The sequence below is a fragment of the Pholcus phalangioides genome, unplaced genomic scaffold (assembly GCF_987345545.1).
Source record: "Pholcus phalangioides strain wild (caught in Gottingen) unplaced genomic scaffold, Ppha-v1.0 ptg000008l_1, whole genome shotgun sequence".
Taxonomy (NCBI): domain Eukaryota; kingdom Metazoa; phylum Arthropoda; class Arachnida; order Araneae; family Pholcidae; genus Pholcus; species Pholcus phalangioides.
This window is the reverse complement of record NW_028301601.1, coordinates 49,251,361-49,263,287: the sequence shown is the minus strand read 5'-3', so window position 1 is coordinate 49,263,287 and position 11,927 is coordinate 49,251,361.

Genomic DNA, 11,927 nt, shown 5'->3' with positions numbered 1-11,927 from the left:
AAGTTCAGTTCTTTCTTCGGAGCATAAGGAGCCATCAAAAACAAAGTTCCTAGAATGAAGCAGACGATAGCAGAAGTTTTCGTTCACAACAGTTCCCTATGATTCAAAATCACAAACTGAACTGTATGGCAAGTTCAGTTCTTTCTTCGGAGCATAAGGAGCCATCAAAAACAAAGTACCTAGAATGAAGCAGACGACAGCAGAAGTTTTCCAGCACAACAGTTTCCTACGATTCAAACCCACAAACTGAACTGGATGGAAAGTTCAGTTCTTTCTTCGGAGCATGAGGAGCTATCAAAAACAAAGTACCTAGAATGAAGCAGACGACAGCAGAAGTTTTCGTTCACAACAGTTCTCTACGATTCAAACCCACAAACTGAACTGGATGGCAAGTTCAGTTCTTTCTTCGGAGCATAAGGAGCCATCAAAAACAAAGTTCCTAGAATGAAGCAGACGATAGCAGAAGTTTTCGTTCACAACAGTTTCCTACGATTCAAACCCACAAACTGAACTGGATGGAAAGTTCAGTTCTTTCTTCGGAGCATAAGGAGCTATCAAAAACAAAGTACCTAGAATGAAGCAGACGATAGCAGAAGTTTTCGTTCACAACAGCTCCCTATGATTCAAACCCACAAACTGAACTGGATGGCAAGTTCAGTTCTTTCTTCGGAGCATAAGGAGCCATCAAAAACAAAGTACCTAGAATGAAGCAGACGACAGCAGAAGTTTTCCAGCACAACAGTTTCCTACGATTCAAACCCACAAACTGAACTGGATGGAAAGTTCAGTTCTTTCTTCGGAGCATGAGGAGCTATCAAAAACAAAGTACCTAGAATGAAGCAGACGACAGCAGAAGTTTTCGTTCACAACAGTTCTCTACGATTCAAGCCCACAAACTGAACTGAATGGCAAGTTCAGTTCTTTCTTCGGAGCATAAGGAAACGTCCAAAACAAAGTTCCTAGAATGAAGCAGACGATAGCAGAAGTTTTCGTTCACAACAGTTTCCTACGATTCAAACCCACAAACTGAACTGGATGGAAAGTTCAGTTCTTTCTTCGGAGCATAAGGAGCTATCAAAAACAAAGTACCTAGAATGAAGCAGACGATAGCAGAAGTTTTCGTTCACAACAGCTCCCTATGATTCAAACCCACAAACTGAACTGGATGGCAAGTTCAGTTCTTTCTTCGGAGCATAAGGAGCCATCAAAAACAAAGTACCTAGAATGAAGCAGACGACAGCAGAAGTTTTCCAGCACAACAGTTTCCTACGATTCAAACCCACAAACTGAACTGGATGGAAAGTTCAGTTCTTTCTTCGGAGCATGAGGAGCTATCAAAAACAAAGTACCTAGAATGAAGCAGACGACAGCAGAAGTTTTCGTTCACAACAGTTCTCTACGATTCAAGCCCACAAACTGAACTGAATGGCAAGTTCAGTTCTTTCTTCGGAGCATAAGGAAACGTCCAAAACAAAGAACTATAATTCTATTTTTTTTAGATCCCAAAATATTTAATTTACTTCCTCAGTTAATAAAAGAACAATCTTCATGTACATCTTTTTTTGTCAATTTAAAATCTTGGTTGTTAACTCAAGACGATTTAAATTATCTGTTTGATATTGTAATGTAATCTTCTTTTATCTTGCATACGCTGCTAAATGCCAAAAGTTTTTGTTTATCAATTCCATTCCTGTTGCCACTTATTTCTTGGTGTTATATGTATGTGTGTTTTTTCCTTTCTTTTTTTTCTCTCGTTATTATTTATGCCGATAGATATGTATCGGATATTGTTTTGTGGGCTCACAAGCTTGCTTAGCCCCTAAATGTTTTCTAACTGTGTTTAAAAATCTTAAATAAAGGAAATTTGAATTTGAATATTTTAATATCTTGAGGTTCCTCACAGACCCTAAAGGTCGAGCAAAAAGACTTTTCTAAGTACACATTATAAAAATCTTTTTAAACATAAATGAAGTTGGTGATTTTTAAAAAGCATTCTCTAAAACAAGAAAAACACTTAATTTAAAAGTTATTCAGTAGATAAGGCAAAACTGAATATATATATATCTATTCTATAATATAAAATCACAAACAAACTCGAAAAGGGCCTGTTGCTAAGCAACCGAGTGACGGAAGTGGGTGAAATTTTTGAGTGACGGAAATCTGTTACGGAAGTCGTTTTCGATTGATATATCGATATTATTCATATATCGATATGATATCATATATCATATATCGATATTGGGTCGATATTCACATATCGGGACCCATTTGACCCATCGGGACCATGTTATGTGCATGTACCAAGAGGCTCCTACATCCTACAGCAGAGCCCTTAGGCTGGAATTTAGATTTCGAGCCCCCAAACCAGCTTTTCAGGGGGCCCCTCTGTGATTAATTTATAGTGTGAAAAATCAAAAAGTGATAAGAATCGTTGTGGCCCCTGTCAGCCCTTCCTTTGTGGGGGGGGGGGAGGTCCATGCCGAGAGGTATATATATGTATAATATACACACACAACAGCAGTGCTCCCAACACAGGGTCGGGGTACCCGGGGAAGATTTCACGTATAAGTAAAAAGTTTTCATTTCCAGGGGCCCTTGATGGATCTCATTGTTTTCTTGCTGCTTTAACGTTGAAAAATTTCGATAGCGGAAGCAAAAGATATATCCAGTCTGGGGCCCCACCAAAAGTATGCGAATTGGTGTCCCGGGTAATTGGTTGGGGGGTCCTGGATTTTATTCGTTGGTAAAACGAATACAAATGAAAATTTTTCATGGTACTCGCTCCGTGGGATGGCCGACAAGCTTCCAAGTCGGGGCCCATGTTTACAGGTTTCATTTTGGGTGCCCTGGATTTTATTTGTTGGTAAAACGAATACAAATGAAAATTTTTCATAGCACTCGCACCGGGGGATGCCCGACAAGCTTCCAAGTCGGGGGCCCCATGTTTACAGGTTTCATTTTGGGGCCCTGGACGAATCTCATTCTTTTCTGTTGTAGAATTCGCAACAGCGGAAGCCCGAGATAAAGCCAGTCTGGGACCCCACCAAAAGTATGCGAATTGGTGTCCCGGGTAATTGGTTGGGGCCCCTGGATTTTACTCGTTGGTAAAACGAATACAAATGAAAATTTTTCATGGCACTCGCTCCGGGGGATGACCGACAAGCTTCCAAGTCGGGGGCCCCATGTTTACAGGTTTCATTTTGGGGGCCCTGGATTTTATTCGTTGGTAAAACGAATACAAATGAAAATTTTTCATGGCACTCGCTCCGGGGGATGACCGACAAGCTTCCAAGTCGGGGGCCCCATGTTTACAGGTTTCATTTTGGGGGCCCTGAATTTTATTTGTTGGTAAAACGAATACAAATGAAAATTTTTCATAGCACTCGCACCGGGGGATGACCGACAAGCTTCCAAGTCGGGGGCCCCATGTTTACAGGTTTCATTTTGGGGCCCTGGACGAATCTCATTCTTTTCTGTTGTAGAATTCGCAACAGCGGAAGCCCGAGATAAAGCCAGTCTGGGACCCCACCAAAAGTATGCGAATTGGTGTCCCGGGTAATTGGTTGGGGCCCCTGGATTTTACTCGTTGGTAAAACGAATACAAATGAAAATTTTTCATGGCACTCGCTCCGGGGGATGACCGACAAGCTTCCAAGTCGGGGGCCCCATGTTTACAGGTTTCATTTTGGGGGCCCTGGATTTTATTCGTTGGTAAAACGAATACAAATGAAAATTTTTCATGGCACTCGCTCCGGGGGATGACCGACAAGCTTCCAAGTCGGGGGCCCCATGTTTACAGGTTTCATTTTGGGGGCCCTGAATTTTATTTGTTGGTAAAACGAATACAAATGAAAATTTTTCATAGCACTCGCACCGGGGGATGACCGACAAGCTTCCAAGTCGGGGGCCCCCATGTTTACAGGTTTCATTTTGTGGCCCTGGACGAATCTCATTCTTTTCTGTTGTAGAATTCGCAACAGCGGAAGCCCGAGATAAAGCCAGTCTGGGGCCCCACCAAAAGTATGCGAATTGGTGTCCCGGGTAATTGGTTGGGGACCCTGGATTTTATTCGTTGGTAAAACGAATACAAATGAAAATTTTTCATGGCACTCGCTCCGGGGGATGACCGACAAGCTTCCAAGTCGGGGGCCCCATGTTTACAGGTTTCATTTTGGGGCCCTGGACGAATCTCATTCTTTTCTGTTGTAGAATTCGCAACAGCGGAAGCCCGAGATAAAGCCAGTCTGGGACCCCACCAAAAGTATGCGAATTGGTGTCCCGGGTAATTGGTTGGGGGCCCTGGATTTTATTCGTTGGTAAAACGAATACAAATGAAAATTTTTCATGGCACTCGCTCCGGGGGATGACCGACAAGCTTCCAAGTCGGGGGCCCCATGTTTACAGGTTTCATTTTGGGGGCCCTGGATTTTATTCGTTGGTAAAACGAATACAAATGAAAATTTTTCATGGCACTCGCTCCGGGGGATGACCGACAAGCTTCCAAGTCGGGGGCCCCATGTTTACAGGTTTCATTTTGGGGGCCCTGAATTTTATTTGTTGGTAAAACGAATACAAATGAAAATTTTTCATAGCACTCGCACCGGGGGATGACCGACAAGCTTCCAAGTCGGGGGCCCCCATGTTTACAGGTTTCATTTTGGGGCCCTGGACGAATCTCATTCTTTTCTGTTGTAGAATTCGCAACAGCGGAAGCCCGAGATAAAGCCAGTCTGGGGCCCCACCAAAAGTATGCGAATTGGTGTCCCGGGTAATTGGTTGGGGACCCTGGATTTTATTCGTTGGTAAAACGAATACAAATGAAAATTTTTCATGGCACTCGCTCCGGGGGATGACCGACAAGCTTCCAAGTCGGGGGCCCCATGTTTACAGGCTTCATTTTGGGGGCCCTGGATTTTATTCGTTGGTAAAACGAATACAAATGAAAATTTTTCATGGCACTCGCTCCGGGGGATGACCGACAAGCTTCCAAGTCGGGGCCCATGTTTACAGGTTTCATTTTGGGGGCCCTGGATGAATCTCATTCTTTTCTGTTGTAGAATTCGCAACAGCGGAAGCCCGAGATAAAGCCAGTCTGGGGCCCCACCAAAAGTATGCGAATTGGTGTCCCGGGTAATTGTTTGGGGGCCCTGGATTTTATTCGTTCGTAAAACGAATACAAATGAAAATTTTTCATGGCACTCGCACCGGGCGATGACCGACAAGCTTCCAAGTCAGGGCCCCATGTTTACAGGTTTCATTTTGGGGCCCTGAATTTTATTCGTTGGTAAAACGAATACAAATGAAAATTTTTCATGGCACTCGCACCGGGGGATGACCAACAAGCTTCCAAGTCGGGGGGCTCCATGTTTACAGGTTTGATTTTGGGGGCCCTGGATGAATCTCATTCTTTTCTGTTGTAGAATTTGCCACAGCCGAAACCCGAGATATAGCCAGTCTGGGGCCCCACTAAAAATCTGCGTATTGTGTCCCCGCTACTGGATGTGGGGCCCTGGATTTTATTCGTTGTAAAATTGATAAAAATGAAAAATTCTCACAGGGGGTTGTCCGACAAGCTTGCAGGTCAGGGCTTCATGGAAATGTTGGCAGGTTGTAATTCGGTGCCCCTGAATGTATCTCATTGATTTTTGTGGTTTAACATTGTAAAATTTGCAACACATCGGTAGCCCAAGATATATCCAGTGTGGGGCCCCACTGAAATTCAGCGAATTGAATCTGGGGACCCCATGGGGAAGTTTTCTGGGGATACTTGATGAATCTCATTTGTTTTTTGTTGCTTTATTATTATTTTCATTAAAATTCGCTTCTTCAGTAGGCTGGTGCTTTCACACGTCCCTTTCCCCTTTTCCATAGCACGCTGATGAAGTGGGACGAAATAAACAAGATATGTCCGGGAGAGAAGTGGGGGGGGGGGGGGGGTTGGCCGCCAAAGGCGGCAGGGGGGCAGAGCCCCCCTAGTATATATATATAAACCCAGAGAAAAAAATACAAGTTAAGTGTTCCATATATAAGTAATAACTGACAAGCAGATATGCAACATTGCAGCTGTCATGGCAGTTGAAAGGAGAATTTTTCAAGCACTCCGAATAAAGTGATTGATAGAGGGAGATGAAAATAAACCTTTTTTTTGGGAAGGGGGATGGGGACAAAACTATAACCATGTTCCAAATTTAAAAAAAAAACCAACATAGTTTGACGATATAGGTGTCAGGAGAATGCCTTTATTGCTTCCTCTGTTATCACACTGTTATTACATTTCACTTTTTCGCAAAATAGTCCACTTTTTTTTTCAAACGATGGAAGAGTACTCCTTGATTTTATTCTGGCTTGAATGAAGCCTTCACGACTCTCGGTTGTTGATACAGCAAGAGATGCTTCAGTTACGAGTCGTATTCACCGTTCAACTGCTTGTGTGTGACACGGTAAAATTCGGTATAGATGGAAAAACAGGTTCAGATCATTTTTTGTGGGTCCAGTTCCTGATTTTTTATAATAGGTGGTTCAGTCACTCGCACTTGATCCCATGCAATTAGTTCCGAATAGTGCTTAGCAGAAAAGTTTATTTTCGGAACATGGAATATATAGATTTCTGCTTCTGATAATCCTTCATTTCTAATTTTCAGAATTCTCTTGATTCCCATTTCTTTGTAAATGAGATTCTCATCTGAGAGTAAGAGTAATAAGAGAGCAATAAATTCTCTGGGTGGGCATAGAAAGCGTTCCTTTGAATAACTGGGTCAATGATGCATAATATTTTGTCAGGTAAAAACCTGGATGACTCCACTAAATTGAACAAATGTCTTGCTCCATCAGCACATGATGACTTTATCTTAATGTTGAACCACATTGGTGCTTAAACTTTCGTTATGTACTCAGTCAAAATGCTGAGATTTTCATTGGGATTTTCTGTTGCAGAGTATAACCTTAAAATATCGTTAGCTGTCGTTAGCCACCTAGCATGCGAAAATTTACCTGGATCACGGTGTGATAACGAAGCAGGTAAATCACCCATTTCTATTGCCCGTACCATTTCCACAAGATATCTCTGATCTGCACTTAAATCACTGTTGTCACTGTCCATTATCGGAAGGTTATTAGAGATTGGTTTAAATTTCACAATAGGTAATCCTTCACAATTTTCCAAACTTTGTCCGATATCACCTTGAAGCCCGCGTGGACTGATGGAACATCCATCTAGATGCTTCACAAGATGCCTTAGAGGTAACTCATTGAAGTGAAAAAGACAAATAAGCCATTGCAAGGGATGGCCCATTTCTTTCTCTTGTGGCGCTACTTGTCTTCTACAATTTTTATATTTTTATTATATTTTTTATGCCACTTACTAGCTAGGCATTATCTAGTGTGTTCTTGTATTGGAGTCCAGTCTGGCTCCAACTGTCGACCGAACATGTCCTAAAAGTCTCTCTCTCTTCTATTAAATAACTAAAAAAAGAAAGGAGTCATGACTGTATGTTTCCGAAATAACAACCAGACACATCCACCAGCACTAGCATCACCATACTCTATTAATCTGATAACACCATTTTTATAACCAGTGTTCGTAACAGTTCCGTCGCATCCGATCGCCACCAATTCTTTCGTATCAAAATCTTGTTTCAAAAAGTCTAGGATTGATGATTATATCCCTTGCTCTACTGCTTCTTGGAGTTGTGTGACCGAGATAAATTGACCCGGATTCTTGCAATATAGTTATGTGTTCTTCAGATATGGTTCTTCTATGGAAAGAATCACCTTCTTTGACATAAGCTAAGGTTTTGTCTTTTCAACCATCAATATATATTCCTCGCACATTTGTTCTAGGAATTTTATCTTGCAAAAGAACTCTCTGTGATGCTCTTTCACGCCTTATTTTCATCCGGTCTATTGTCATATTTTGCTTCTCTTTCGTCAATAACCCAACATCTTCCAGCACAGCATTCGCAATAATTGCAGCTGATCGATCAGACACACCAGTTCTATCACAAGCAAGAGCAACATCTGGTAATTTAGTTCTCATCTGTGAGGATGATGGTAGAACTTCAAAAGCAAATGAAGTACTTGCTTCGACACCGATTGATGGACCAGCTTCAGTATTGGTAGATGGAATGCTAACTTCAACGGTAAACTGTGTTTTAGCACATATAGATCACTTTCCTGAGAATCGTTGGATATAGATGAGTTTTCAGTGGTTGATGAACTAGTTTCCGCCGTTTCTTCTTGAGATGACTTCAAACGAGATACCATTTTCATTTTTCTTTGTTCATTGTTTTTCAATTTCTTCGTTGTTAGGACATCTACTCGACCAATGGCCATCTTGCGTGTACTTCTTTGACCTTGCAAGAAATCTCGCTCTAAATTTGAAACCTTTCTCATTTTGTCACACTTACAGTCTTCAAAATCACATTTGCATGCTGCAATGCCGAACAATTTCCGTGCTTCGCACTGAAAAGATTTCAAGTTCAACTTGAAAGTTTGAGAATCTTTCCTTGCTTTCATATTTTTCTGAAGATTCTTGTATTTACAGTAAAAGTCTTTGAAAATTTTGTATATCCGTTGGTGAGAAACCATAGGAAGTGAAGCAGTTTTCCAAATATTTTCTATCTTTGACACAATAATTTCAAGAATGTCTGCAATAGCTGGATCTTTTCTTGATTGTTGTGCCTTCATATTGAGTCATGCGTTGAGTCAGCAAATAAAAAAGCATAACATCGCCATAAGTGGGCAAGACCTGAGAGTCCAACTCTTTAGGATTTCCTAAAATGTCACAACGATGAAAGCTTCTGGTCGACATTTTGACTGCTATACACCTTCTCAGTTGAGGGGTAAGACTACAAATGAATACTGAAAACAAGGAAAAACATCGAGGTCACTGAACAAATCACGTGTTCAGGGGAATAGGAAAGCCTCCTCCACGGTGTAATGTTTCACATCCAGAATTCCACACATGCGTAAAACTTTAGGGGCGATGAGGAACCTCAAGGAGTTTGAATTTTGGGGGAAAAAGTTAGGAATGGCGTTTCTTCACATAAAGGCATATTTTAAATTCTATTACAATGGCAATTTCGAAATTTTTTTTTTTCGTTCCACCCTAATGTGTATACCCCTGCCCCAGGTTGGTCTTAAACACATATGGGCTAACCTGGTCACGACACCATGATAATGAGATGCGGTGATGTGATTTTAAAAGTATGTACAGTAAAACTTAACCGTCACTCGTAAGGGGCTAGCAGAATATCTGCCCTTTTTGGAGACAACTTGGGTTCTCGAATTCCGACGTCGATTGGTCATAGCGTATGTGGAGGTGAAAAAAAACATACGAACACACACTAATGAAGAGATAATGATTCCCACTATTTTTTACCCTAGAAAGAAAAAAAAGAAAAAGGATTCCTGAAACCTAAAAATGATTACAAAAGGGAGAAATTTTAAAAATCCCCCCTTCTCCCCAAGATAAACACAGCTATATTTTTTTTCTCTCGGTACGGTAACAACAATGTTGTTTGCTCTTAGGGGCCGTTCAAGTATTACGTACGCAAATTTTTAGCCATTTTTGACCCCTCCCCCCCTCTTGTCAGCAAAAGTAAGCAAAACTCTGACCCCCCCCCTTGTCAGAAAAATTTCGTCATCAGCTCTGCCTCTCTGAAACCTAACTCATATTGGTGGGATCAGAGACGTACACGGGGGGGAGGGACATAGGGGGATTCTCTCGTGCCCCCTTTCCACGATCAAAAATTTAATTTTTTAATGCAAAAAAAAAATTTTTTTAATTGAAATTTCGGAAGAAAATACCTTTATATGTTATTATCATCAATTTCTGTTAATTTCAATGTTATTTGAAGGCTATGAACTCAAAATTTGTCTTTAAGGAATTCATCGCAACCCACCCTCTAAGCCATATAATGATAAATCACATAAAGTTCCTTGGCCCGCGGACCAAATATGGCCCTGGGGGTTACTTTATGCGGCCTGCCCTCTTCAAACCTAATTTTGTAAAAATGAACTAAACGGCACATTTACAGAACGCTGAAGGTCCCAAGACACAGTTCCAGAACATTTAAGCGATCCGTGACACGTTTAGAGATCCCTTGAGTGACATGTGACGTAGTTTTAGGGCACTTAAGTGGCCCCCAGTGCGGTTCTACATCACTCAAATTACCCGCGGCACATTCTCAGATTATTTAAGTGATGCGTGGCACATTGCCAGAGCACTTAAGCGGCCCGGACACATTTCCAGATCACTTGGATCCGCGAAACATTTAGAGATCACTAAAGTGACTCTGTAGGACACTTATCAATAGGAGGGATGTTACTTCAATTGCCCACAAACTATCGAAAGATTTTTCTCGTTTTTGGCGCACCGAGTAAGATGCCAGTAAAAATATTTCATATTTTCATAAAAAGTGGTTGATGACCTAAGCATTATCCAACCCCCCCCCCCCTTGTCATCAAAAGTCAGCAAATCGGAACCCCCCCCCCCCCCATCGATGATGACGTAATACTTGAACGGCCCCTTATCGAAATAAAGCTCCTTCATCTTATAGAACTACCACTCGGTCAAAATAATAGATATTTACAGCATGTGTGTGTGTGTGAACTTACGGACGGTTACTATAATTTTTTGTTTTTCATACTATAAATTCACTATAAAAGGGGCCCGTGAAAAGTTGGTTTTGGGGGGACCAGCTAAAGATTTCAACCTAGGGGCCCTGCTCAAGAATATGGGATCATGGACATACCCATATATAATTTTTGTCTATTTATCCTTTTTCTCGCGGAAATGATAGTGTAGGATGATAATTATTTACAATTATAATAAAAAATCAACTTCATGTGCTAGAATTACTGAAAATTTTATTTTTCCTACCCCGGTTTACAATACACAGAGAGATAAGGCGGTGAAGTAAACACTGCGTCGTTTCCTCTCAACTTGTCGAGTTGCCTCGTTCAAGACAATTCAACTTCTCAGCTGAGGCTACTTGAGTTCGATTTGAGTATCCTCGTATGAGGAGGCCCTAAGACCTGAACGCGTGTTTCAACCATTTTTGTAAGTTTATGAATGTTATGACAGTATAACGTGCTAAATAAAGCAACAATATTACGATGTAACAAACAAAAAAATATGAAAATGAATGGCAAACGTCTTTCATTGGGTGTTTCCTGGCCACGGAATCGGACGTAAAATTTTTTTTATTTAAATCGAGAACTTACCAGGGCGGAGCTTCGAATTATTAATTAGTTCTCATTTCAGTCTCGACTTCGTTGAACGATGTTTCGACGACCATTGAAAACAACTTACGAACTCGATTTCAATAGCGAATTGCTTCTGGAGTCACCGATCGCGAGGGTAAAGTCAATTTAATCAATAATCAATTTCTTGTCACGTTACAATCGATGCTATCTATTTTAATGTGATAAGAAATTATCCCATTTCCTGAACTTTTATTTATTCACAGTTATTATTATTGTTTTTTGGATTTAGGAAACTTCTCCTTATGCATTTTATGAGCACTTGGTGGTGGAGCCGAAGAAGTACCTCTCTTCTCAAGAATCGACGTACGCGACTGATTTCACCTCGAAGGTCAATTTGACCAAAGAGAAGGACTGGAGATCTTGGGTGAGTCATCTCTCTCTCTCTTTTCCATACATATAATTCGGTGAGGATAAATAGCCTAACGATGATTTAAAGTAAAAAAAAAATGTTGCAGACGAAACTACGGCTTCTTGAAATAGCAAGCCGACTCATCCGTCATCTTCAAGCGAAAGTGGGACGTCAGTATTGTCACTAGAGCCAATCGCTGTTCCTTATCCTGCCTTTTTTCCTACCGATTTCCAAGACATCACTTCAAAGCAAACTCAGAGATGAATTTACGGGGGGGGGGGGGACTAGCGGACTATAGTCCAGGATGGCA